The sequence below is a fragment of the Delphinus delphis genome, chromosome 18 (genome assembly GCF_949987515.2).
Source record: "Delphinus delphis chromosome 18, mDelDel1.2, whole genome shotgun sequence".
NCBI classification, from domain to species: Eukaryota; Metazoa; Chordata; class Mammalia; order Artiodactyla; family Delphinidae; genus Delphinus; species Delphinus delphis.
In genome coordinates this window covers 7,432,141-7,456,787 of record NC_082700.1, presented here as the reverse complement: position 1 = coordinate 7,456,787, position 24,647 = coordinate 7,432,141, and the positions used below count along the sequence as shown (strand labels likewise).

General features: G+C 46.9%; 1 protein-coding gene across 5 annotated transcripts in view; it reads right to left on the bottom strand.

Moving 5' to 3' along the window:
* Positions 1-24,647, bottom strand: part of ALOX5AP (arachidonate 5-lipoxygenase activating protein) — a 78,193-nt gene that overhangs the window by 37,215 nt on the left and 16,331 nt on the right. Inside the window, exon 4 of one of the 5 annotated variants that reach the window (XR_009516769.1) lies at positions 24,138-24,269. The exons of the other annotated variants lie outside the window; for them this stretch is intronic. The gene's annotated coding sequence lies outside the window, so the exon portion shown is untranslated. Of the gene's footprint in view, positions 1-24,137; positions 24,270-24,647 lie in introns of those variants that run through there. 5 annotated transcript variants of the gene reach the window in all.

The window sequence follows — 24,647 nt, the reverse complement described above, 5'->3', positions numbered from 1 at the left end:
TCTTATGGTACCTCATCAGGGGTCATTTGGGCACGTAGCTGAAGGCCCCAGTGCTTGGTTGACTTTGGCTCTTCTTGAATGAATTTTGATAAGCATCATAGCTCCCAAATGATCCACTTGACCGTACTATTGAGATATAGCAAATTTAAACTTGATGGCAGAGGTACGTGTATTAAACACGAATGCCCATTTCCTATGGTCTCCTGACAGGAGTAGAGGGAGGTGTGCCCAGCTATCAGAAGGAAGGCGTATGGGGTAGCCTCAACAAAGAGTCTATGAACCCCGTGTGATGACTGGAGAACTGAATTACAAGCTTTGTTTCCCCCCAGATACACGGCCACAGGGGGTTCCCAGCTCGAGATTAGAGGTGCAGCATCCACACTGAAGTTCAACTCCTACAACCGAAGAGCATCTGTGCCCACAGAGAAGTGGGGAGAGAAATGAGAATGGCGGTTGTGTTCGCTGGAGGATTCCCTCAGGGTGCAGACACCCCATTCTCTTAGGGATCAGTAGGCAGAAGAGAGAAGAACTCCTTTGTTTGTTGTTCTGTCTTTACTGACAGAAATTATGCAACAAGCGAGTACACAGAACTCAAACCAAATGACCGGGCATTCAAAGATTCAAAAGTTAAGATTCTTCCTCTGGCAAAATTACCCTGACTACATTAACAGAGGATATACAGCATTAAAGTGTTTTTGTTCCTGTTTTCCTTTCAAATAAACTCGCTGAAAACATTACTGTTTGTGGTGTTAAATGGATTTCATAACTAATATAGGATGTGGCTAAATCCCTATTACTGTGATAATTTTAATTGAATTTCCTGACTCTTACATGCTTAATTGTCAACTTTTAACACTGCATTAAACATGAGGTTCCAATGTTATTACTATGAAATGCTCACATTCCCCACGACTGTGATTATATTTTGCTTATCATTCCTGAATGTTGTATTAAGTCTATTTAAAAGATATGTTTACTGCATTAGAAGAAAAACAGATGTTCTCACATATCCTGAGAGATATTATAATTTACACTGTATACGAAGGGTGTTGAGGACCACTTAGAGATCTTCTTAGGTGGCTAAGTTTTCAGTAATCCACAGCATCTGATTTTCTCTGTCACATTATAAAGTTAGAAAAAAAGTCTGTGATATTATAAAGTTAGAAAAAAATGCCAATCACATTTTCCAAATGCAAACATATTTTTAAAGCAACTATGGGACTTCCCTGGTGGCACAATGGTTAAGAATCCGCCTGCCGATGCAAGGGACATGGGTTCGATCCCTGGTCCGGGAAGATCCCACATGACACAGAGCAACTAAGCCATGCAACGCAACTACTGAGCCCACGCGCTGCAACTACTGAAGTCCACATGACTAGAGCCCGTGCTCCACAACAAGAGAAGCCACCGCAATGAGAAGCCCGCACACCACAATGAAGAGCAGCCCCCCGCTCGCCGCAACTAGAGAAAGTCTATGCGCAGCAACGAAGACCCAACACAGCCATAAATAAATAAATAAATAAATATACTTTTTTAAATCCCTTTAAGAAAAAAGTATCTTTAAAAAGAAGAAAAACAAAGCATTTGAACCACAGTCCTATTGTTCTCTGTGTTTGAATCACATTCACCAGTTAGAACTGACACAGTCTTATCAACAAAACATCCCAGTCACTCCTCACTCGACCTGGAGCTTGTCCGTTATCGGCACCATGAACTATGACACGGCAAAGACAACCCTCAGCAATTCAAGCAAGTTTAACAGAGAATATTCACTAAACACCATTTGATTCTTTGAAATGCCCTAAAAAGCCTGGTCATTGTATGCAGGATTGTAACAAGACTTGTTCTCTGAAGTGTACACAAACAGGAAGAGATAAGGAGGAATGAGGGTGAGGCTTGAGGAACGTTTGTTGAATGCAACTAAGTGCAAGCAACCACAGCACATCGTTTAATCTTGATAACAACCCTCTGAAGAGGCACTGTTGTCCCATTTTACAGCTGGGGACACTGAGGCTGAGAGAGGTCACATGAGCATGTGGTGAAGCTGAAATCCTAGCCTAGGCTTGTTTGACTCTAGAGAATCATAATAATAACAATAAATACTAACATTTATTGGTTGTTTTCTATGTGTGCCAGATACTTTCCTGAGCACTTTATATCCATCATAATCCTTAATTCTTACAAAAAGACTTTGTCACCCTTCTCTGTTGTGACCATGTCACAGAGGAGCGAACTGATGAAATTTTCGGTTACTTTCCCACCATCGCACAGCCCCCCGAGAGCAGAGACGGGCCTCAGACCCGGGATAGTGTGACTCCAAGCCCATGGGGTTTCACCACAGTCTGCTCTGCATTGATAGGGGAAGGGACAGCAGGAAACAGGTACCATGGCAACAGTAAGAAGGGGCAACTTGATGGCAAGAGAAGAAAAAAGAAAAGAATTAAGAAGCAACCGGAGCACAAAAATGAAGCTGGCCAGGCTGGGGCGTCCGAAAGAGGTGGCTGTCACTCAGGATGAGGGCAGGAGTGTGGGGGAGGGGAAGACTGTGAGGCCGTGGCCACATGTTCAGTGAACCTGGGGGAGGGACACTAGGGAGGTCAGGGGGCAGCTAGGAATATAGGGGGAGGGGGCTGTCATGACCTCAAAGCTCAGGGATTTCACGGGAGTTCTGGAAGCTGCATTGGGAAGCCAGGTCCACCCTGATCCCACCTCGTGATGCGACCTCAAGCCGCTGGTGTGGCCCCACAGGTCTGCTTATGGTTGGAAAGCATGTAAAGACTAGCCCAGACCCTGTGAAACTGACAAAGGAGCATGTCTCCCAGTGGGGTTCCCCCGGCCCCTGGGGATCGCCTCCTCTGGGCTGGTAGCTCTCATCACTCCAACGCCACAGGCCCAGTGACTCGGACCCCTGCAGGCAGCTCAGCTCTGATGGGGGGGCATAGCCTTGATGTCACGAGCTGACAGATGTTGCCCCCAGCTCAGCATCACAGAGATCAGGCCCTTAAATGCTGACATTCCTATTTGACTACGACCATATATTTTTCTCATCACTTTGAATGTTGCATTTGGTAGCCAGGAAGGGATCATCTTAGAAGTCAAGGGGCCACTTGCCTGAACATTAGCTCCTGAAAAGAAGCCCAAGAGCAGAAAGGGACGCTGTGTTACAGAAGGAAACTCGACAGGGAGCTTTCCAAACTGTTCTGGCCTCGAAACACATCCTGATGGACGGGCCCCTCCCACCATGAGGACAGCTTCCACGGGGGCTCAAGCCAGGAGGAGCCACTGGGGCAGGGCAGCAGGGCGCCTGGACCACTTCCCACCCCATAAGTCACGTCCCAGCCTCCCTGGCCCACCTACAGGCCTTGGAGGTTACTGCCGCCTTTTCCTCTGCGTGTACTGACAGGGAGGCCTCTAGGCTCAGGAGAAAGTAAGGCTAGGCATGGAGATATTCTCTGCCCCCAGTGCTCGAGAAGACCCTCACCACCTTCACTCTGGCCCGTGTACTGGGGCACAACTATGTGGTCTTACAATGTTTCTTAGAATAAAAGCTAACATAGAGGGCTTCCCTGGTGGCGCAGTGGTTGAGAGTCTGCCTGCAGATGCAGGGGACACAGGTTCGTGCCCCGGTCCAGGAGGATCCCACATGCCGCAGAGCGGCTGGGCCCGTGAGCCATGGCCACTGAGCCTGCGCGTCCAGAGCCTGTGCTCCGCAACGGGAGAGGCCACAGCAGTGAGAGGCCCGCGTACCGCCAAAAAAAAAAGCTAACATATAGCAAATTGCAACAAATGCACCAGACACTGTACCAAGTGCTTTTCATCCAATGCCTCGTTTAACATGGACAAAACCCTATTGTTATCGCCCTTTTTACAGATGAGGAAATTGAAGCTCAGAGAACCCCAGTTACTTGACTAAAGTCACAAAGCAAATAAAAACATGGTACTCAAAGCCAGACCCCTCGACTCCAAAGCCAGTGAAACTTAGTTACTTTTTCTGGAGGCCCTGGAGGCTCAGGCAACCCGTCCATGGCGCACATCAACCTGGGGAAGGAGCAAGGTGGCAAAGCCAGGGGTGAGGGCAGCCCTGATCCAGCCTGTGAGTTATAGCCAATCGAGAAGTGATCTGACCACACGGTGCCCTCTCCCCAGCCAAGGCACAGTCTCTCACAACCTTGATGCAAGTCCCAAAAGGGGAACCCAGCACAGTACCACAGTGAGTAATGATGATGCTGGGAGGGGCACTGCTCACAGAGTAAGATGAATTTCCCAACAGGAACCACAGCCTGTAAGCTAAGTGGAGACATTCTGCCCAGTGCCCAGGGCCCAGTGGCAAGCTGGCTTCTCAGAGGCCACAAAAGTCCCCAACAGAACCTCCTACCAAGGCTCCCCAAGTCTACCATCCTCCCGCCCAAGGCATCGTGAGAGCCGTCCGCAGGCTGCCCACGAAGTGCTGGGTCCCACGAGCTCCTCCGACCCAGGGCAGCTGGCAGTCCTCCCGCCAGGCCCCTTGCCAGCCCCCTGCCTCTCTCAGGATGAGCCTGGGAATGCGGGGAGGGCAGGAAAGAATGAATGAGGCCTAGGGAAATGGACCACTCATGCTGAGCGATCCCACCAGTGTCCATACATGGTGGTACCCACACTTACTCCTCGAGTCTCCCCCCCCACTTGCTCCACCCCCTTCGCCCTTGGTCCTGGAGAGGCCACTCATGAGGAGGGAATACAGTGACTGTATCCAAGTGTCTTCCTCAGGAGAGCAGAAAGGACCGCCTGGCTTCTCCCCCCAAAGGGACGGAGCGATGTTCTAAGCTCTTCGTGAATCTGAACGCTCAGCTCAGGTCTTTTGTCCTCAGGTTAGTAAATCCACCACTTACCCTAACGCTTATTCAGCATCCATTTATAACGAGCCAGGGCGCAGAGGGACCGCTCAGGGAGATCACAGCTGATTAACGCAAGGCAGGTAAGAACCCCTCAGACTCTCCGTTTGCTAGGAGGGTGGCCCCGTGATTCAGATTTACGGAACAAAACTTGAGAAGAAACTTGGTTTGGAAGTAGGTTGAGCTGGATGGAGATTCTGGGACCACTCTGGTTGCCAACACTGTTTCTGCGCGTGTCAGCTCTTAAAACCCCTGCATGAGGTCAGAGGACCCAGGCAGATTTGTAGGGGACGTGTACAAGGCGCCCCCAATACACACCCCCTTGTGCCAGCACCTCAAAGACGGCCGATTTTCCCAGCACTTCCCAAGGTGCCTACAAATTTCCCAGATTCAGGTTTTCAGATGCTCCCGTGGACACCATGAGAGCTGTGGTTAAATGCTAGCATCGTTATCTCTGTTGACTTCCTGGAGTTGTACAGTGCCGGGTTCACAGTGAAGCGAGCGCTACATTGCTCTCGGAGGATTGTCCAGATGTGTCAGGACTCCCCCTTTTCACTGGGGGGCAGGAAGCTAAATGGAGTGGAGGAGGGTGGAGGAGAGGTGGGATGGGGGATCTGGGAACTGCAGAGCTATCCCCCGAGCCTCGCCTCTGCCAGAGCTGTGACACCTCCACGTTCCCTTGTGATGGGAACTGATTTCTGTCCCTTTTCTAGGTGCCTCTTGCCTCACCAGCTTCCCCAGACCAAACACACCCCAGAAAAGGACAGGGGGAGGTACAGTTTTCTACTTGTGGGGTTAGGAGCAATGAATGTGGGAGACCAGAAGTTGCAGTGTGGTCTCACTCACTTCCTCGTACCAGGCCTCAGAGACTCAGGTCTGCAGAAGGACAGTATTCCGTGTGGACACTTCCCGTTTCCCTACCTCTGTGTCACTCTCCGTAATTGGTCTCCTACTGCACCCCTGCAGCCTGGTGTCCTAGCCCCTTCCCCTCTTTAGGTAGTTAGCCGTCCCACCGCCACTAGCACCCACATTCTCCACTCCCATCCCCAGAAGGTGTCCCTTTGTGTGTCTTGGAAAATCTAGCACCTCAGGTTTCGATCAGATACACACGGAGCCTCTCCTCTGTCCAACCGTTGGGATGCAGGGTTGGTGAAAATGAAAAGCAAAAAGGAAGCTTGTGGGCTCACATGCCCACGCGTGGCTGCAAGGAAGTCAGCCTTGGGCACACCCAGGAGAGGGACCCTCACTTCCTCAGGACACTCTCTGCCTTCACTCTGTGTCTTTGTGGGTCCACTTCTTCCTCTCCAACTGAAGCTGGTCTCTAGTACAGGAGTGATGAGATGGGGGTGTTTGATTCCAGTCTGAACTCCCCAGCAATGAGCGATGCTGCTAACGGCCTCTATTATTATCTAGGAAGTAATCCAGTCTAGTTTGACACGAAGAAAACATGTTCTTCCAGTTAACGTGGCTTTGTTCCTGGACCTTACAAAATAGTAATTCAGGCATCTTGGTCCTGGTTCTCCTTACAAACTCTGGGACATGTGTTAGCAGCTGTTCCCAGGCAGATTGTATCCGCCTCAAATGATGGGTCCCAGTCCTAAGCCCTGAAATCTCAGGATGTAATCTTATTGTGAATAGGATCATTACGGACATAATTAAGTTAAGATGAGCTCATCCTGGAGTAGTGTAAGCCCCTACTCGTAAGACTGGTGTCCCTAAAGGAAGAGGAAAAGAGACACAGGAGGGAGAGTGCCGTGTGGCAACAGAGGCAGACATTGGAGCGATACGTGTACAGGCCAAGGAACGCCAAGGATTCCTGGCAACACCAGAAGCTCAGAGAAAACCATGAACAGACGCCCCCCTGGAACCTTCAGAGAGAGCGCAGCTCTGCCGACACCTTGATTTCTGACTTCTGTGGCCTCCAGAACTGTGAGAGAACAAACTTCTATTGTGTAAAGCCTCCCAGTCTATAGTACTTTGTTATGGCAGCTCCAGGAAACTAACAGAGCCCTCAACGTGGTAGTACAGCTCAAACTGATTCTTCCCAATCCCCAGTCTCCCGTGACAGGAGGTGCTCGGGCCTCAATTCCTCCCACCAAATGGAAACTTGTTTTGGTCGAGGCTTACTTTGCTCTTGCCTGGTTACTGCCACTCAACCCAATCTCTTCTAGGAAACAGGATGGGATAACTAAAGACTAAACCAATGACTCAACAGCAGGAGGTGTGGATGGATTTCCAAGTACTACAGATAAGAAAAGGTACAGTATTCACACTGGAAACGTGAGCAACGCCTGCTTTGAGACGTGGCGAGACAGTCATCCTGCAAGAGCCCTTCACTCTGTCACTGAGTGAACACAGCAGGTTCTGAACAGAAGTATGGTGTGCTCATCGACGTCTCTGGACCCAAACCTTTACTTGGCTTTGAGTTTCTAAGACGTCGATTGATTGAAGGTGTTAAAGAGGCAGGTATCATTCAAAGATTCAAATTTTCCTAATTTAATTAATGATCTGAATAAGGGATTGCTGTTTCTGTTGCAGATGAGAGTGGCCTTGTGGATAGGAGGTCGTGTCATTTGAAAAACTCTCCTCATGAGTCTTATGCCCTCCTGGGTACCCCTTGCCAGGTTGAGAAGCTGATGCACAATTAACTGAAGACATGAAACACAATAAAATATATATTCTGGAAGTTTCTCTTTGTCCTCACTCCTCAGTTTTATCCCCAGAATACATGTGGGAACAGGAAGGGTGATGGAGGCTGTCTAACTCTTCCCCACCCTGTAGCAGCCTCACTGTGTACGGGAGATCGACCCACCTCCAGCTCCACAGGGGGCTCTGATTTGCCCAAACTAGTAGGTATAATCCCTCCCCCTTTGCTGCGGTCCCTGGTTCACAAATGCAACCAGTGCAGAGCGTGAAAGCATTCATCTTCCCAGTCTCCACTGCCACTAGGAGGTGGCCATGTGGTCAGTTCTGACCAATGAGATGTAAACAGAATTATAGATGGGACCTCAAGAAGGTCTTTATGATGGTTTGGATTTTTTGTCTTCTTCTTCTTCTGATAAAGAAAGGACAAACTCAGCTGGCCTTTAGCCTGTCTGTCCCCTTCTTCCCACTAGGAGCTAGAATGTGATGCCAAAGAAGTAGCTATCTTGCTACTGGAAAACAAAAATCCACTTGCTGAAGATGATGGAGCAGGAAGCTGGAGAGAGGCTGCTCTGAACACACAACTCCCTGGCACAGCTTCACCCTGGTCCCTCTATCTCTGGGAACAAGATAATAACCTTATCTGAATCAAGAAAGTGGAAACTGGCTTAAGAGTAGACAAATAGATCAACAGAACAAAATAAAGAGCCCGGAAAGAGATCCACACTGACCGTAAAATTAAAACCTGATTTACTGAACTTCATCAAAATTTCACGTTTCCACTCAGCAAAAGACATGAAGAATATGAAAAGGCAAACCAAAAACTGGGAGGAAATATTCACAATACATTTATCTGACAAACGGCTTGTATCCAGAGTATACACACTGCTGTAACTTTTAAAAATTAAAAAAAATAAAGAAAATGATAACTCAATATTTTTAAAGACTGAGCAAACGACTTTAATGAACATGTCATGGAAGAAGCTAGAAATGGCCGATAAACACTTGAAAAGATGCTCAACGTCATTAGTCATCAGAGAAATGTAATTACAACCCCAGTGAAATTTCACATCCACTAGAAGGGTTAAAATGTTTTTAACTGGCAACACTGAATGTCAGGGCGTACATGGAGCAACTGGAATTCTTGAACATTGTTATTGGGAGTGTAAATTAGTGCGGCCACTTTGAAAAACTGCTGGGCAGTTTCTGATAACTTAAATACGCATGCCTTTATTACCCAACAACTTTACCTCTGGTTATTCACCCCAGAAAAATAAAAAGATATAAATAAAAGACTTGTACAAGAATATTTTTAACCACCTTATTTGTAATAAGCAAAAATTGAAAAAAAAAGTCCAAATATTTACCAAGTGAATGGATAAACAAATAGTAGTGTATTTATTCAACAGAATACTACTTGGCAATAAAAAGGAAAAACTGATACATTCAACAACAGGGATGAATCTCACGAATGTTACTTTGAACAAATGAAGCCGGCACAGAAGAATGCATTCGGTATTACTCTGTTCATATGAGGTGCTAGAAACAGGCAAAACTTAGCTATGGTGACAAAAATCCAAACTGTTTTTGCCTGGGGACAGGGGACCCAGATTGACAAGGAAGGGACATGAGGTCATTTTCTCGGGTGATACAAATATTTTCTATTCTGAGGAGGTGGTTTTAGATAGCTACCTTACACTTGTGAAAACTCATTGAACTGTGCACTTAAAATGTGTGGAATTTACATCATGCAAACAACACCTCCGAAAAACAAATCACCCTATTTGGTTAAGCGCTGTGGTCAGGTTTTTATTAATGCTACCAAATGTCATCCGTCATTGATTCAGGAAGGAAGAACCAGAGCAAAAATAAAGATAATAAAGGTGAAATGAAGAGAGGACAGAGGCAGTGTGGTATACAGTGTGACCTCCTTTCATGAGTCCTTCAACCTTCACAAGCACAGTCAAATTAATTGCATTGATCCCATAGTTTGATTGGATTTTCTTGTGCGGGTGCATGGCAAGACTACTGAAAAGACGGAGCTCTGTGTACAGGGTGGAAATAGATCACATGTGCCTCTTCCTGAGGGGACACTCAAGGGACAAGGGGAGGTAGGCTTTCCGGTATTCCAGGCATCATGGGACGAGCTTTGGAAACTCACAGCCAGGAAACTGGGTGTGTGAAAAAACGTACCTAAATCTTTGAAGTTCTAAGAGGCCCAAATTAATGTATGAGTTGGGTCTGCTAAGGGGAGAGGAGGGGTTACACCTGGTGCCTTGACTCCATTTGAGGTCTCGTTGTGTTGGTGTCCCCATCCTAGTTTCCAGCCGCTACATACTGCAGGGGTGTGGTTTCACCTCGAAGCAGTTTTCACAGCAGTATAGGACCTTCTTGTGGAAAGCCACTGCCCTTGCCCATTTATTACCACCCAACACATATAGTCTCGTCCTCTGGCCCCTTTACCCCAAGCCCAGCCCAGCTGGGGCTCCAGGAACGAAATTCCACAGCTGTGCATCTGCCCCTCACCATCTGGGGTGGACGTATGTGGGGCTTTCACAGCATTAGCAATAAGACCTTGTGTTCTGATCCCAAAGCATCCATGCAGTTCCCACTGAAAAACAACACCACCACGTGCTATCACTAATACCTACTGCAGTTCTGAGGGCAGATGCCAAGCATTGATAAATGCTTTGACGATGATGATGGTGCTGTGGTGATTTTGTTGATTATGTTCCCCACAATAGTGGCTCTTTCTTCTTTGGGTGGAGTCACACATCTCCTAGAAAAACTTTGCTTTAGAAAGTAAAAGAAATTGTGCTCATCAGGCTGCAGCTCAGCAGGAACAGTGACTGTGGTATTTCTCGGGGATTCTCCCAGAAAGCCAGGGAGAACTGGGCACGTGGAGCTCAGGGCCTTGAGGGGACTGTCCTCCGAGCACATTTCACCTGCATTTTCTGCCACCTGACCAGCTGCAAATTAAATGCAAAAAGTTTCCAAACCCTAAAATTCCAGGGAACCACGTTAGTTCAGAGCGACAGATGTTATTGTTTTGCTGAACCCTAATTCCATCAAACCACAGAGGTGGCCCTGCCTGTCAGGCAACTTCCTTGGCTTCTTGGTGTGACCTGCTGCTATGTCTTCACTCATGCCAGGCACTGAGATGTCTCTTGTCCTTCACTTGACGCAAATACTTTGTTTCGTATGAAATCCATCTCTTGTCTTTTCCATTAATCTGCAACTACTTTTAAAAATGCCACTTGGCATCAAAATGATTATAAACCCATTTATGGATACGGGTCCTGACGTGGCAAAGTAGTACTCCTAACTGAGGGAGTCATTGGAGAGCACAGAATAGGCTTATCTCCATCTGTTTAGATGACCATAAACATGAAAACACACGGTTTTAACACACGATCCCTTGCAGAGGACTCTCACAACTCCGGGTGTATCCTCCCACCCCCCCGGCTGTGGCCGGGGACTGCAGACCCCGTCTGAGACACTCTTCACTGTTTCTCGAGTTTCCCTCGGTGCTTTCTTGCTTTGCTCCAAATCAGACTCTATTTGTTGCAAGAAAGCATGTTACGAATCCCACAGTGCTTTGGTTCAGGCCTGTTCTAGAATCTTTAAAAGCAATGTTTATGTCCTGGTGGTTTCCTAACGTTATCTTGCCAAGTATTACCTCCAGGCTTGATGTCACTGTCATATAAGGCAATTCCATGAGAAGCTCCCTTCCATTTGGGATTTATGGACAGGGCTTTTTATTTTTCAGCCTCTGATTTGCATTGAACTTGGTACCCTACAAGGGAGGGAGACGGAGGCTTTCTGTAAAACTCGGGGTCTGGCCTCCTCTTTCCCACACACACTGGCGCTGCCACAGACTCTGGCCGGTCAAGCCCCGGCAGCTCCCTCCTCTGAGGGTCACTGACTTGTCTGCTGGAGAACAAGTTCCAGGAAGGCGATGCTGCTCTTCAGGCTGGGAAAGGTCACACGCTAAAAATCTCCATGGCGCTGTCACCGGGGAACATTTGGCCTCGAGGAAGAGACGTTCTGACGTGGAAAGCCCCATCCTTCCGGGAGAAGTTTCTCAACCAGTCTGGTCTGTGAACGAGCCTGGGAGCCAGTCCCCGCTGCTGGACGTCTACACTGCTTCTCTCCTACCCGCCAGGCCTCCACACAGGTGCTCACTCCTGTTTCCTCTTGGGGTAAATGAGATCCTGGCCCTCCCGCGTCCCCAGGCTCCCAACCAAGGAGTCACCCTCCTCTGCTCCTTCACACGCCTCCCCATGTCGAGGGTCTCGTGGACCTGCCCCTGAGGTGTCTCTTTCCATCCCCCTAACAGTGTCTGCGTTCAGACTGTCATCACGACTTGTCTGGACCACAGCAGTGGCCTCTGAAATTACCTTCCCACCTCCGGTCACTCCTTTTGACAACCGACACTGTGCACATCATCAGAATCATCATTCTTTGTGTTTGTTTTCTTTTCATTATTTTTTAATTTTTTTTTTTAATTTATTGTTTTGGCTGTGCTGGGTCTTCGTTGTGGCACGCAAGCTTTAGAGTCCGTGGGCCCAGTAGTTGCAGCGCATGGGCTTAGTTGCGGTATGTGGGATCTCAGCTCCCCAACCAGGGATCAAACCTGGGCCCCCTGCGTGAGAAGCGCGGAGTCTTAACCACCGGACCACCAGGGAAGTCCCCTTTGTGTGTTTTTTTAAAAAACAAAGCAAACCAACCAACCAAACAAAAAACATTGCTCCCGTTGCACACAACACCATGGCAAAGCCTTGAAACTCAAGGCTTTTCCCGAACGATTCCCCTAGCCTTCATTTCTGTATCTTTTGCTGCATAAAAAGTTACCCCCCAAATGAGTGGCTTAAAGCAACAAAGAGAACATTTACTATCTCTCCCTCTCTGTGAGTCAGAAATCCAGGCATGTCCTAGCGGGGCAGCGCTGGCTTGGGTCTCTCAGGAGGTTTCAGCCAAGTTGCCAGCAGGGGCTGAAGTCGTCTGAAAGCTGGATCTCGGGCTGCCAGATCCACTTCCAAGGTGGCTCGCTCATGGGGACAGGAAGTGGGTGCTGGCTGTTGGCAGGAGACCTGAGTTCCTCCCCGACGTGGGTCTCTCCCTACGCTGCGTGAGTGTCCCATGACAGGATGGCTGGCTTCCCCAGAGCAGGCGATCCAAAATCCAGTAAGGGAAGTGGAAACAGTTTCTATGACCTAGTCTTAGAAGCCACAAACCATCACTTCCACTATATTGAGTTGGTTGCACAGAGCAACCTTCTTACAGTGTTGGAAGGACTGTGAAAGAGCATGAATGCCACAAGGCAAGGATCACTGGGCACCAGCTTGGAGGCTGGCTACCGTGATTTTCCATCGTGACCCTCACCCTCCCATCCTGTGCACCCTGCGTGGTAGCCACTCAAAATGACCCTCCCCCCACCCCTAGCTGCCCAAATCTTCCCATTTCTGCCAGAGCTCACCCTTCCATGAAGGCATCTCAGATCCCATAAGCTTTAATAAACTGCTGGTTCACTTAGCACTTTTACTTCCGTTGCAGTACTTATCACTCTCTGCCTTGTATTATAGTTGGGTGCAAATGTATCTACCTCCAAAAGACTGAAACTCCTAAGGAGAAAATCCCTGACATTCACATTTTCACCCAGCCCTTGGCAAAATACTTGAAGAAGATGCTCTATAAAAAAATTGATTAAATTGAGGACTTCCCTGGTGGCGCAGTGGTTACGAATCTGCCTGCCAGTGCAGGGGACATGGGTTCGAGCCCTGGTCCGGGAAGATCCCACATGCTGCGGAGCAACTAAGCCCGAGCACCACAACTACTGAGCCCGCGTGCCACAACTACTGAAGCCTGCATGCCTAGAGCCCGTGCTCCGCAACAAGAGAAGCCACTGCAATGAGAAGCCCGCGCACCGCAACGAAGAGTAGCCCCCGCTCGCCGCAACTAGAGAAAGCCCGCGCGCAGCAACGAAGACCCAACGCAGCCAAAAATAAAAAGTAAATACATTTATAAAAAAATTAATTGAATTGAATGTGTCTTTCTCCCTGCCAGACAGGGAAGAGACTATTTCATTTAATATCCTACTATGGGTCTACTACATGCTAGCTGTTGGGGACAGACATGGTTCTTGCTTCCACGGAGTTTCCAGCCCAGCAAAACATCGATAACTTCTCACAAATGACTGGACATAATGCCGCCACATTTAAAAATCTCTATTCTGTCAACTCAGTGCATTAGAATATTACTGAAAGTATTTTAAAATAACATTTTATAAAGATTTTATGGACCAATCCTTCCACTTTCTTCTCAGCTTTCTTGTGATGGTTCCTATTCATGCATTCATTCATTCACTCGTTCACGCAACCTACTGTGGGGATTCAAAGATGAACAAGAGAGTTTCTCCTTTTAAGACCTTTGTAATCCAGTGGAGGAGACAAATGAGCACACAGATGACTACAACGCAGCTGGTAGCCCGGCAGCAGCAGCAAATTCTGAGAGTGATTCAGGAGATGGTCCTCTGCAAGCGTGCGAGGGGCAGGACCCTCGCTCCTGCTACAGGAGCTGCTGAGAGCGCAGGAACCACCACAGACTACACCAGAGATTAAAAAGCTGTGTCTTTTTTGTCCAGCAAGATCTGGACACCATCCCCTGATCCCCAGAACAAAACATCCTTGCCAATCTCTCCCTCTTTCTATGCAGGGAACTGAGAGCCAAGAAAGGAAATAGGAACAAGGATGCATTGAAATTCTCTAGGTGAAAAGTCTCGGCAGTGTGCTTCCCTCAGAAAGGAAATGGGCCAGTCCTCACCTCGGACTGCCCAGTGCTGGCTGTCCCCTCTCTGGACCACGGTGGCCGGCCTGGAGGGGACAGGGACACCAGTGACTCAACACTAGGGACTCCAAGGAATCTAGCACCTGCCAGTCTTCCAAAAAGAAGGGAAAAAATGAAGACAGGCTCAGCTATTAATTCCCAGGAATCAGGACTATTCTTACCATTACCGTAGTTTTTGATCCATGAATGAGAACACCTGGCTAGTCCCATTGTTTGGCACATGGGTCTAGTAATAAGGTGGAATATTTTCCTTCACTGCTGTCCTGGAACCCTGGGACCTACGACTGCTAAAGCAAACTTCATGAATGCTCATTTTTTAAAATAGATCTTTATTGGAGTATAATTGCTTCACAGTACTGTATTTGTTAGTTCCCGCTGTACAACAAAGTGAATCAACCACATGCATACATATGTCCCCATATCTCCTCGCTCTTGCGTCTCCCTCCCACCCTCCCTATCCCACCCCTCTAGGTGGTGACAAAGCACCGAGCTGATCTCCCTGTGCTATGCGGCTGCTTCCCACTACCTATCTATTTTACATTCGGTAGTGTATATAAGTCCATGCTATTCTCACTTCGCCCCAGCTTCCCCCTCCCACCCCATGTCCTCAAGTCCATTCTCTATGTCTACATCTTTATTCCTGCCCTGCAACTAGGTTCATCAGTACCAATTTCTTTTTTTAGATTCCATATATATGCGTTAGCACACGGTATTTCTTTTTCTCTTTCTGACTTACTTCACTCTGTATGACAGGCTCTAGGTCCATCCACCTCACTACAAATAACTCAGTTTCGTTTCTTTTTATGGCTGAGTAATATTCCACTGTATATATGTGCCACATCTTCTTTATCCATTCATCTGTCAATGGGCATTTAGGTTGGTTCCATGTCCTGGCTATGGTAAATAATGCTGCAATGAACATTGCGGTATGTGTCTCTTTTTGAATTATGGTTTTCTCAGGGTATATGCCCCGTAGTGGGATTGCTGGGTCATATGGTGGTTCTATTTTTAGTTTTTTAAGGAACCTCCATACTGTTCTCCATAGTGGTTGCATCAATTTACATTCCCACCAACAGTGCAGGTGGGTTCCCTTTTCACCACACCCTTTCCAGCGCTTAGTGTTTCTAGATTTTTTGATAATGGCCATTCTGACCAGCGTGAGGTGATACCTCACTGTAGTTTTGATTTGCATTTCTCTGATAATTAGTGACGTTGAGCATCTTTTCATGTGCCTCTTGGCCATCTGTATGTCTTCCTTGGTGAAATGTCTGTTTAGGTCATCTGCCCATTTTTTAACTGGGTTGTTTGTTTGTTTGATATTAAGCCCCATGAGCTGTATGTATATTTTGGAGATTAATCCTTTGTCTGTTGCTTCATTTACAAATATTTTCTCCCATTCTGAGGGTTGTCTTTTTGTCTTGTTTATGGTTTCCTTTGCTGTGCAAAAGCTTTGAAGTTTAATTAAGACCCATTTGTTTATTTTTGGTTTTATTTCTGTTACTCTAGGAGGTGGGTCAAAAAAGATCTTGCAGTGGTTTATGTCAAAGAGTGTTTTTCCTGTGTTTTCCTCTAAGAGTTTTATAGTGCTTGGTCTTACATTTAAGTCTTTAATCCATTTGGAGTTTATTTTTGTGTATGGTGTTAAGGGGTGTTCTAATTTCATTCTTTATGCGTAGTTGTCCAGTTTTCCCAGCACCACTCATTGAACAGGCTGTTTTTTCTCCATTGTATGTTCTTGCCTCCTTTGTCATAAATTAGGTGCCCATATGTGCACGGGTTTATCACTGGGCATTCTATGCGGTACCATTGATCTATATTTGTTTTTGTGCCAGTACCATACTGTCTTGATTACTGTAGCTTTGTAGTATAGTTTGAAGTTGAGGAGCCTGATTGCTCCAACTCCATTTTCCTTTCTCAAAATTGCTTTGGCTATTCGGGGTCTTTTGTGTTTCCATACAAATTGTAAAATTTTTTGTTCTAATTCTGTGAAGAATGCCACTGGTAGTTTGATAGGGATTGCATTGAATCTGTAGATTGCTTTGGGTAGTACAGTCATTTTCACAATATTGATTCTTCCAATCCAAGAACATGGTATATTTCTCCATCTGTTTATGTCATCTTTGATTTCTTTCATCAGTGTTTTATAGTTTTCTGCATACAGGTCTTTTGTCTCCTTAGAAAGGCTTATTCCTAGATATTTTATTCTTTTTGTTGTAATGGTAAATGGGAGTGTTTCCTTAATTTCTCTTTTTGATTTTTCAGTGTTGGTTATAGGAATGACAGAGATTTCTGTGCATTAATTTTGTATCCTGAAACCTTACCAAATTAATTGATTAGTTCTAGCAGTTTTCTGGTGGCATCTTTAGGACATTCTATGTATAGTACCATGTCATCGGCAAATAGTGACAGTTCTACTCCTTCTTTTCCAATTTGTATTCCTTTTATTTCTTTTTCTTCTCTGACTGCCATGGCTAGGACTTCCAAAACTATGTAGAACAAGAGTGGTGAGTGTGAACATCCCTGTCTCGTTCCTGATCTTAGTGGAAATGATTTCAGTTTTTCACCATTGAGTATGATGCTTGCTGTGGGTTTGTCATATATGGCCTTTATTATGTTGAGGTAGGTTCCCTCTATGCCCATTTTCTGGAGAGTTTTTATCATAAATGGGTGTTGAATGTTGCCAAAAGCTTTTTCTGCATCTATTGAGACAATCATATGGTTTTTATTCTTTAATTTGTTAATATGGTGTATCACATTGATTGATTTGCATATATTGAAGAATCCTTGCATCCCTGGGATAAATCCCACTTGATCATGGTGTATGATCCTTTTAATGTGTTGTTGGATTCTGTTTGCTAGTATTCTGTTGAGGATTTTTGCGTCAATGTTCATCAGTGATACTGGTCTATAATTTTCTTTTTTTGTGATATCTTCTTCTGGTTTTGGTATCAGGCTGATGGTGGCTTTGTAGAATGAATTTGGGAGTGTTTCTCCCTCTGCAATTTTTTGGAAGAGTTTGAGAAGGATCGGTGTTAGCTCTTCTCTAAATGTTTGATAGAATTCGCCTGTGAAGCCATCTGGTCCTGGACTTTTGTTTCTTGGAAGATTTTTAATTACGGTTTCAATTTCATTAGTTGTGATAGGTCTGTTTATATTTTCTAATTCTTCCTGGTTCAGTCCTGGAAAATTGTACCTTTCTGAGAATTTGTCCATTTCTTGATTGTTGTCCATTTTATTGGCATATAGTTGTTTGTAGTAGTCTTATAATCCTTTGTATTTCTGCAGTTTCAGTTGTGATCTCTCCTTTTTCATTTCTAATTTTATTGATTTTGATGAGTCTGGCTAAAGGTTTATCAATTTTGTTTATCTTCTCAAAGAACCAGCTTTTAGTTTTATTGATTTTTGCTATTGTTTTCTTCATTTCTATTTCATTTATTTCTGCTCTGATCTTTATTTCTTTCCTTCTACTGACTTTGGGTTTTCTTTGTTCTTCTTTCTCTGGGTGTTTTAAGTGTAGGGTTAGATTGTTTGAGATGTTTCTTGTTTCTTGAGGTGACACTGAACTTCTATAAACTTCTCTCTTAGAAAGGCTTTTGCTGTGTCCCATAGGTGTTGGGTCATCATGTTTTCATTGTCATTTGTTTCCATGTATTTTTTTATTTCTTCTTTGATTTCTTCAGTGATCTCTTTGTTATTTAGTAGCACACTGTTTAGCCTCCATGTATTTGTGTTTTTTACAGTTTTTTTCCTGTAAGCAATTTCCAATCTCATAGCGTTGTGGTCAGAAAAGATGCTTGATACGATTTCAATTTTCTTAAAGTTTCCGAGGCTTGATTTTTGACCCAAGATGTGATCTATCCTGGAGAATGTTCCGTGTGCACTTGAGAAGAAAGTGTATTCTGCCACTTTTGGGTGGAATGTTCTATAAATATCAATTAGATCTATTTGGTCTATTGTGTCATTTAAAGCTTGTGTTTCCTTATTTATTTTCTGTTTGGATGATCTGTCCGTTGGTGAAAGTGGGGTGTTAAAGTTCCCTATTATTATTATGTTACTGTCAATTTCTCCTTTATGGTTGTTAGCATTTGCCTTATGCATTGAGGTGCTCCTATGTTGGGTGCATAAACATTTATAATTGTTATATCTTCCTCTTGGATTAATCCTTTGATCATTATGTAGTGTCCCTCCTTATCCCTTGTAACAGTCTTTATTTTAAAATCTCTTTTATCTGATATGAGTATTGCTACTCCAGCTTTCTTATGATTTCCATTTGCATGGAATATCTTTTTCCATCCCTTCACTTTCAGTCTGTATGTGTCCCTAGATCTGAAGTGGGTCTCTTGTAGACAGCATATATATGGGTCTTGTTTTTGTATCCATTCAGCCAGTCTGTGTCTTTTGGTTGGGGCATTTAATCCATTTACATTCAAGGTTATTATTGATATGTATGTTCCTATTACCATTTTCTTAATTGTTTTGGATGTTTTTGTGGGTCTTTTTCTTCTCATGTGTTTCCCTCCTGGAGAAGTTTCTTTAGCATTTGTTGTAAAGCTGGTTTGGTGGTGCTGAATTCTCTTAACTTTTGCTTGTCTGAAAAGTTTTTGACTTCTCCTTCGAATCTGAATGAGATCCTTACTGGGTAGAGTAATCTTGGTTGTAGGTTTTTCTCTTTCATCACTTTAAGTATAGCCTGCCACTCCCTTCTGGCCTGCAGAATTTCTGCTGAATAATCAGCTGATAACCTTAAGGGGATTCCTTTGCATGTTATTTTTTATTTTTCCCTTGCTGCTCTTAATATTTTTTCTTAGGAGTTAATTTTTGTTAGTTTGATTAATATGTGTCTTGGTGTGATTTTGCTAGGGTTTATCCTGTATGGGACTCTCTGTGCTTCCTGGACTTGGATGACTATTTCCTTTCCCATGTTAGGGAAGTTTTCGACTATAACCTCTTCAAATATTTTCTCAGACCCTTTCTTTTTCTCTTCTTCTTCTGGGAAGAGCTGGGTCTTGGTGCTGAGATGAGGACCTCCGTGAGCCCTCACTCCGATGACTATTCCCTGGGATCTGAGGTTTTCTGCTAGTCCAGTGGTTTGGACTCAGAGCTCCACTGCAGGAGCTTCACCCCCATCCCTGACTCGGGAACCAAGATCCCGCAAGCTGCATGGGGTGGCAGAAGAAAAAAGAGAACAATAATAAAGTAAAAAATAAAACCAGACTAGGAAACTAACAGATATGTTAGAAAGAATATAAAAATAAAAATATAGATGAATCAACAACTGGAAGGTACATCAATACTACAACAGTAAAACAGAGGAGGGAAAAGAAAGAAAACAAAGGGGGAAAGGCCTTGGCTGCGGAGGGCGGGGACTAAGCAGCGCGAGGTTTGGGCGGTGGGCAGGGCCAATGCTCAGGACCCACAGGGCTGGAAAAGGCCCTGGGGGCCATGGGGGGTGGGGTTTAGGCTCAAGGAACAGAAGGGGCCCAGGCGTGCCCCCCACCCCTGGTCTCAGAGGGCAGGGGACCTCACCTGGGAGCCCAGCAGGCTTCCTGGGCTCAAGTGGGCGGGGCTAACCCATGCGCTCCTCTCCCTCTCCTCCAGGAGCTCCCCTCCCTCCTGCCTCTTCTGATCTCCCTGGCCTCCCTCCTATGCCCCCAGGACCCACACGGCCGGCCTGGAGGGGGCTTTGGAGGGGGGGATACTGGCCTGGGAGCTCAGCAGACTCCCCGGCCCGAGTGGGCTAGGCAATCGCCCTCCGCTCCTCCCAGAGGGTCCCTCCCACCTGCCTTTCCTGATCTCCCCGGCCTCAGGGGCCCCGATCCTGTATGGCCTCCACTTCTCTTCCCCCCTCAGCCCCCCACGTCCTACCAGTTCATTTGGGGGTTCCTCCCGTCTCCTTGGGCGTCAGGGTCCCCCATCTTCATTTATTTTTAAGGCGTGTATTTTAATGCATGTGAAGTATATGATACACATAAAAAGGATTTATAAGCTATATGCACAGTTTAAAGCTTAGTAAAACGAACGACATGGACCCACTACCCCGCTCAAGAAATATATGTCAGATTATTAGTAATAAGAAGTTAACATTTTCTGAGCACTTATCATGTGCCAGGCACTGTTCTAAGCACCTCACATATTATGGGATGGATCCTCACAACAGCCTTATCAGTCAGGTGGAGGGAGCGAGAGGGAGGATGGGCAGGAGGCTGTGTACAGAGGAAACGCTCATTTCAGACTCTGCAGCCGACAGACAGAGGGATTTGGAGAAGAGTGGACACTTTGGTGACTCTTTCTCCCTTTCCTTTCATTGTCCCTCTATTGACGTCCCAGTTGTTTAGTGACTATGTCCTGTTTCCCATAAAAAGATAAGACCAACGTTTACTAGTTTGAAAAGCCTATGAAAATTATCCCCGGAGCTTTCTGACTACTTCACCCTTCTGCCCACAGAAATGCTCCACAACACCCTCCTCTTTGCAAATGATGAGAATATCGTGCTCTCCTTCCAGCAGACATAAGAACAAGGGGATTTCCATAGCCACAAGGTGAATGGAAGGGAAACGAACTTTCGGCAACGTGGCCCATTCACCTCCGCACACTGGCTCACATATTGCAGCACACAACAATTCAATAAGACCTCCATGCCCACATTTCTTCTTTAACGTGTTCCCTTCCAATAACTGAGCACAAAGATTCATTTCAGGGAACTTGGTCCTCTCCGTTCCCCTCCTTGCAGAAATCACCTTCATGGAAAAAGTCAACTTCAGTTCCTGGAAGAGTCAACAGCATCCTCAGAATTAATGTCCAGGCCACACTGCAGCGTGGCAATGGGTTGTGAGAGAAGAGACTCCCCCGCAGGGTCACTGGAGCAGCCCGAGGCAGGGGACCGGGGAGAGAGCTTGCCACTGAGCCCCCGTCCAGTCTTCACGACAATGATTGGGAGGGAGAGTTGCAACATCTTGAGAACTCAGGGTCCAGCGGGAAGCCTTTGCCCAGGAAAGTGATGTCCTCCCTGTTACCAGGAGACGGGACCCAGACTGGGTCTCGGTCACGAGCTGCACCCTTCTGGACATGCAGAAGCCACCGACTGTCCCCAGGGAGGAGGGGCCCAGCACAAGAGGGAAGCTCTCCTCTGAAACAGGGTGCTGGAGAACAGGAATGGCCGGCCAGACAACCGGGGGGGGCGGGGGGGGCCTGGAAAAGGGGGTGGCGTGGCCCTGAGGCTTCCTGCCAGCATCCAGGGGGTCGCGAAGAACTGTGTGTCTAGGCAGCTGGGTCATCTTTAGGAGAACTCAACTCACCTGCACATCCGATGGGGAAGGAGAGAGCAGCTACCTGGGCCACTGAGGGTGGCCACACACTTTCTGTGGGTTCCTGAGAAGTTGAGCTTATGGACTGGTTTCACTTTCAAAGAAACTTCCTTGGGACACATTTTGACAAATGAGGATCAGTGACTTTATAAAACGTCAAAGGAAATCTTTAGGTTTCTTGATGGCGCTCAAGCCGAGGGAAGAGCAAGTGGTGGCAGTTCACGCCCCAGGCACCTCTGGCCCAGAGGTTACAGCAATGGTCTCCCAGTAAGCCAGCCCAGGGCCCTATCACAGAGCCAAGAGCAGTTCATTTCTACCAAAAACTGGGAAACCAGATCCAGGCTGTGGTTGTCAAACAGCAGCAAATTTAAAGGATGTGAAGCAGAAACACAGGGCAGGAGAAGATGTAATGATGAAAAAACAAAAAAGAAAACTCATCACCCACACGCCTGGCTAGGCAGCGAGACACGTACAGACATATGCATGTGGTTATTTTGCATCAAATTACAAACCTTACCCCTAAGAGGCAAGAACGACGTTAGAGCCAGAACGATCATGGGAGTTTGTAATACTACAAAAAACTTTCAAGAAATAAAAATTGTTTATATTGAGGTATTTATTTTCCTCTTAGTAGGATGGCATGGCGTGCCATGGCCATGACCTCTTATTGCCAAATGTCCAAAATCAGAGTATTGGTGGAAATTAAGCCAAAGATCTTTTTCAATGACCCAGCATTAGAATGAGAGACAAAGAAAGGGCAGGAAGGTCTGAGGCTGAGGTTTTGGGCGTCTACAGCAAGCAAGCTCTGGCGGGCAGGGCTGAACCTGGAGCCTGCACTGCCCTGTGGGCTGTGTCTCCGCTTCCTTCCTACTTCTCTGCTCACTCACTCTCCGCCCCTTCTCTTCCACTTCCACTTTCTTTCCTCCCACTCACTCTCCACTCCACCAGCTATATTTGTCTTTCCTGCCACACCCGTTCTTAGAATAACCTTCCATTTCCGGCACCCAAATCCCTCTTCTTTCCACCCTTCAGAACTCTTGGAGAGCTCATGGCAAATGTTCCAGCTTGGACAGCTGGTTTCAAACTCCAAAGCATCCCATATTTGTGCACTGACAGAGGTGGGCGATGCACAGGTATGAACGAGACGGGGACCTCCTGGCCTTGGAGAATGTCCAATCCAGAGAAGGAAGCAGACAGAGGTCCACATAACTGAGATCCAGGCTGAGCCGGCTCAGGTACTAGAAAGGTACTATAAAAATACTAGAAAGGTAGAGTTAAAAATACCAGTGAGCAGGAACAATGGGAAGCCAAGATGAACTCCGCAGACAGGAAGAGTGTCCCCGGAGGAGGTGGAAACAGAGCAGAAGGCAGGGGCCTGCATCTCTTATCTCCGAGGTCTCTCTGTGAGGATGCTAAATATTAGATTGGTCAAACGTTTTGTACGGGTTTTTCCATAAGATCTTACTGAAATAGAAAAGATGCGCGTATCTTCAAAGAGTGCTGACGGAGACTTTCAGCACCTGCGTTCACAGCTGCGGGGGTCCCCAGCTCTGCACACAACCCCAGCTCACAGCCAGCTTTACATCCTCCGGGACCCCAGCTACAGTTCTGAGGGGCGTTGCCAGCAGGGGGGCAGAGATCTCAAAGATCTCCCTTTCCTGACCTGGAATCAAGACTCAAACCTCACCCAGGAGCCTCCTGTGCTTTCCGGCTGCCCCACGCCTGTCCGTGTAGGGCTTCCAAGCAGCCTGTCTGCCAGTACTGCCTCACCACAGAAGGGGAGGTGAGCAAGGGAAGAGAGAGCGAGAGAGCAGATGATTCCTTCCAGGCCCTGCCCTTGTGCAAACCACTTCCCCTCTCCGGGCCTCAGTTTCCTCGTCTGTAGAATGAGAAAGGTGGTCCTTGCCAGTGCCCACCCGACAGGCTGATTTCTGTTTCCTGCTCGCTCTCCTTCAGTACATCCTTCTCTTCCAGTAAGACGGGCTCTTTCCCAGCTTCTGGAGCCACTTCTCCCCCCCTGCTTGTCCCCCCGCCTCCCTCCCCGGGGGCCCTGCTCATGCACTTTTCAATGTTTCCCCTCCTTTGCTCATTCCGTCTCAAAACGCTGGCTTTTCTCTCCCTGCCTGGGTTTTACTGGGGAAGCAGCCAGACAGGACGGTCCACGCGGCTGCTGCTTTGGGGCCGACTCTTCTGAGGTTTCCCTCCTCCCTCCCGTGGCCTCCAGTGGCCACTCACACACGCAGGAGACAGGAAGTGAGCCCTTCAAAGTGTCTGCTCAGCACTGGCAGGAGAGCCCTCGGATTTCTCAGTGGCGGCAAGAAAGAGCCGTTAACCCCAGCCTGACGTGCAAAAGGGAATTTAGAATCTCTGAGAGGCCAGCGGACCCAGGTTGAGGCAATTGCCTCCTTTTTTAAAATGAAATCATGGTTGAGACTTCAGGGAAGAGTTAGGCACGCTTGCTGAGAGACAGAAGCCAGGTGGCACCTAGAACAGGGTCTGACACTCAGTGGATGAGGAATGAGAGATGCATGCGTCTGTTGCGAAGGACGGTTCCTCCTTTTAGAGCCGTTGTCAGAGAAATGGGCTTTTTTAGGAGACACTCCATCTGGAAAGACAGCAAAACAATGCTCTGCATATAAAGCACATTTCCCTTTGGATCTTTTTGCTGGAAGCTTCCTTCCTGCCTTCTTTCTCCTGGAGTGGCTCCTAAAAGGACGCTGACTGAACAGACCCGTCGTAAGGGCTTGTAAAGGAGAGGAAGCAGCCTAAGGTGGCCATTTCCCCCTTCACTGCCCACGACCTCATCTTCCTCTGCCTCCCTGGGAACCAGCCTGAGAAGCCGCTGCCAGTGCCCCACCCCCAAAGTCATACCCCACCACACAAGGGTGGATTCTAAATGCATGCGATAGATTTATCTATTCTTATCACCTGTGTTAGTCGCGCTCTCTCCCTGCATGCAACTCCTTCGGCATTTGTGTCCTGT